Below are 4,559 nucleotides of genomic sequence, written 5' to 3' on the forward strand. Positions count from 1 at the left end.
TTTGTTTGTTTGTTTGTTTGTTTGTTTTATCCTTGAAAACTTCTGTATCTGAAAGTTAAGAGTTTTCCATCAATTCTGGAAATTTCTTGACATTACTTCTTTAAGCAGTGTGTTTTCCACATTCTATTTCTCCCTTCTGGTAACCTTGTTAGAAATATGTGAGTTTTTTTCCATTATTACATCTCTCTCATCCTTTTGTCTTTCTGTGCTATATTCTGGATTATTTCTTCAGATATTACATTTCCCTAATACTCTCTTGACTTCTGTATTATTATTATTTTTTTCCTTTTTGTCTTTTTCCGTGTCCGGCAATGGATCGCAACCCTCAGTGTCGCGCCCATACCGGACCGGGACTGGCAACAGGATCGCAACCCTCGGTGTTGCTCCCGCGCCTCGCTCAGCCAGTGAGCGGGAACCGGTCTGTATGTGGGATCCGAACCCTCGGCGGGAGCGCCACCACACTCCCAAGCGGCACACTGTAGCAGTGCACCACCGGGCCAAACCCTTGACTTCTGTATTATTTGCTATTTAACTCATCCTTTAATTTTTTTTTAACTGTGATTATATTGTAACTTCAGATTTTTCAAATCTGTTTGATCATTTTATAGTCCTTATTCATATTTTCCTACATATCTTTTAATTCTTTAAACATGTTAGTCTTATCCTATATTTGTATAAGTTCATTTTATGAGATCATTACAGGTTTAATACTGCCATCTATTGCTTCTACTGGTTCTCTTTCATGGTGATCTATTTCCTTATTTGTGTGAGTTTTAATTTCTGATTATTTACTTGCCTCCTTTGCAACTTTAAACTTTGTGAGTTCTCTGAGGCCTGAATTGAAAGTAATTTCCTTCAAAGTGTACTTCTGTTTACCTCCAGACCATTACTAATGAAGTCCAATTTTTAAAAAATTTCTTGGCATGAGGTTTTTCTATTTGTTTGGTTTTGGTTTTGTTTTGGCAAAGGAATACATTAATTCAGGTCCAACCAAGGCTAGCTTGTGTTGTAAAATCTCAGAGGAGTGTTCCCCACCCCTCTACCTACCAGTTTTGTATAGGAAATACAAAGTTTTATATAGGAAATTTCTCCTGTTTATGGAAGTTTATTTTTCATTCACAAACTGAAAGTATACGCCTTTTGGAGAACCAGAGTTATGCAACAGTGTCCCCAAATATCTCCAACCTCCCACCTTATGCAGGCCTGTGCCCCTTGCTGAGACGTCAAAACCAAAGATCGGCATCACTGTAGTTATGCGAAGGCCACCTAGGCAAGATCCAACTCTAGTACTATGCTACGTATCTTCACCTGTTCCCATCTTCACTTTATTTTTAGAATCCTAGAAAACCAAGATTTCTTGCTAGCTCTGCAATGCAATTTTAAAATTTAATTTTACCTTTAAATTTAAACATTTTCACTGGAAGTATGGTTCAAAGTATCTTTTCTGCATATTATCAGAAGGGAAGTCAAGATTCTTTCACTTCCATTAGTTTATCTTAAAAACTTCCCTATTGGTTTATATAATATTGCTGGATGAATATTGGTTGAATGTGTGAAGAAGTGATTGCCCAGTAATCGCTCCTCTACACCACCCATCTATATTAAGGGTTGAAAAACGTTCAACGTAAAGGGCCAACAGTAAATATTTTAGTCTTTGCCATTCATGTGCTCTCTATTCCAAATACTCAACTTTGTCTTTTTAATTTTTTTTTTATTTCGAATATTCATGAGATACAAAGCTGACTGTTCCCCCTCCTGCCCATGATGTGTGGGCCAGATTCCTATTGGGGACATACCCATTACCAGAAATTGCTTTAAAGTAGTTTAAAAGTAGCCACAGACAACACCTTAATAAACGAGTATGGCTATGTTCCAAACAAACACACACAAGAAGAACTTCATTTACAAAAACAGGCAGTGGGTCAGATCTGGCCTGTGGACTGTAGTTTGCTAACCCATGCTCTACCTCATCATACCCTTTCTACTGGATTCTTTTAAGTGATCAACAGAAACACAATATAAAGAAAACCTTTTACGAGTAAATGCAAATGGTGGAACATATGAAATTTTTTAGGCAAACAGAAAAAGAAAAAAATCAATAATCTATCCATGCATTGTTTAAATGAGTAGTGGTAAACTCCCACTGGCACAGGAAAAACTCTAAGCACAAGAGGAATGTCTTGGAAAATAAAACAAGCATTGTGAACACGTTTCTGCAGTACACAGACATGGTCACTCTCCACACTGTGCATGAGCTTCCTAGGAAACTAAAGGAACTGAGAGGACACATCCATCTTCCCCAGATGCCCTCTGAGAGCTCACATTCCAAAAAACTATCCAGTAATCTCTCACCAGTGGTAAAGTTTGTACTGGGACTTATATGGCATTAGATATATTATAAAAAATATTTCAAAGAAAAGAAAATGCACTGTGAGTTTTGAAAAAAGAGTGTAAATTATATTACTTGGGATTGGCTATAATGCATGTCCTCAATCTAGGCAACACTTAAGTGATTCTCAGATGGCAAAATTGATATGAAAAAAACTACTCACTTGAAAATGACTCTTTCTGGTGCTCCACAAAATAAAGCTTTATACATTTAGCATTAAATATCTTTGTAAGAGGTGAGGCATCCCATGGAGTCATGCTTCAATGGTTTGATCATTAACCTAGCGTGGGCCTTTCAAAAATTTGTTATAAATTATAAAACATAAGGAAAATTTCAAAGTTTTTTTCTTAAAAAAGTGTTTTACTTTAATATCAAAGATCACAAATAATAGCAACTATTTATTTTTATGAACACCTAAAAAAAAACCCAAACATGACCAAAATATCCAGAAGAATTATGTTACCTTTGCTAATATTCTAAGAGAATAAATGCTCAAAAAATTAGCTATGGACAGCTTTTTTTTTTTTTTTTTTTTTGACATGTTGGTCAACTTTTGTCTGGATGTTATATGATATTTGTTGGTTTGAAGAAGAAAAAATATAAACTGCTATTCTAATACAAGAGTACTCAAATATATTTTAAAATAGTTCAACACTTTATATCAAACATACAAGTGCGTGTGCAAAGGCACACATGAGGATACTTCAAAAAGTTCATGGAAAGATTCATATTATGTTTCTACTCTATTGTTCCATGAACTTTCTGAAGTACCCTCGTATACACATGTATATATTTGTGTCTAAGATTGCAAACTAGGCAGAAATGGGGTCAATTTGGGGCGGTAAAGTATGAGCAAGCAGCTAAACCCTACCCCAAATGGTGTGTTCCTGCTTCCCTCCAAATGGCACTCCTGGCAATGCCTATGACAGAAGACAAAACACAAGGACCAGAAGCAACATGCTTCTCTCCCTAGATCCAGATAACTCACCCAGTTATTATATACACCATTAGCTTCCAATTCTTGAAGGTTCTACATTTCACAATGTAGGGGAGAAAAACTATCTGTTCCTTCTACCCTTCTAGATTCTAAGCTGGGACACTGCAACAAAAAACAGAATAACAAGAGAAAAGCATATAAATTTATTTAATATAAGTTTTATATGGCATGGGCGACTTCACAAGAAAATGAGAATCTAAAGAAAGGATTAAACATGAGTGTTTATATACTACGTTTGATGAAGATTGGAAAGTTGTGAGAAAATTAATAACGCAAAAGGGGGATGAGCTATGAGTAATAAACGGGAAACTTAGCAGGGCCTGTTTGTTCATATCCCTCCTGGTGATCCTCCATCTTCAGAGATAAAGATGCTGCTTTCCTTCAGATATAGGGAGCACACCTTTTACATGAAGGATTTATGATCTTCTTCAAAGGAAGGTCAGAGAGTCCTTCCTACACCTGTTATCTCTCAAATTCCTTCAGCTTAAAATATTCAATAGGCCAAGGTGCCACATTGTGGGGTATCATGTCCTGAACCCCATTAATACCGTTTAAGACCTTGTTACTCAAGATATGGGCTGAGGACCAGCACCATTATTATTGTCCCACCTGTTTCTCCAGGCACCAGCTTCTATAGCCTAATTAACATCTATATGTTATTCTGATCTTTTGAAATCCAGATAGTCAACCTTACTTGATACTCAGAAAATATTTAATTTTTTCACTGTATTGTAATTTTACGATTTTGTGTGTCTTACTTATGACTTTATTTATGGATAACTAGGAGTGTCAATGTAAGATTTCTCCACTCTTGCTACTCAAAGAGAAGTCGATGAACCACCACAGTGGTTTTACCTGGAGGCTAAATCTCAACTACCGGTCAAAAACTACTGATTCAAAACTTGCATTTTTTGAAAGAAATCTGGGTGATTAAAATGCACTGTTCTTTGTGCTAGAGCACTTATACAGTCTTTGCAATGCAAACACACTTGGAAATAATAATACACTCATGTCAGTAGAATGGAGTGGAAAGAGTTGCATAATTTGGAAAAAGCCAATCCAGGCATCCTGATATACTTACGCACCAGTCTATTGATCACTTTAAATTATAAGTTCCCCCAGACAGGGATCACCTTTAAATTCATAGCAGTTATCATATGCCTTAAATCTATT

This window comes from Galeopterus variegatus, unplaced genomic scaffold (assembly GCF_000696425.1).
Source record: "Galeopterus variegatus unplaced genomic scaffold, G_variegatus-3.0.2 Scaffold5036, whole genome shotgun sequence".
NCBI lineage: Eukaryota > Metazoa > Chordata > Mammalia > Dermoptera > Cynocephalidae > Galeopterus > Galeopterus variegatus.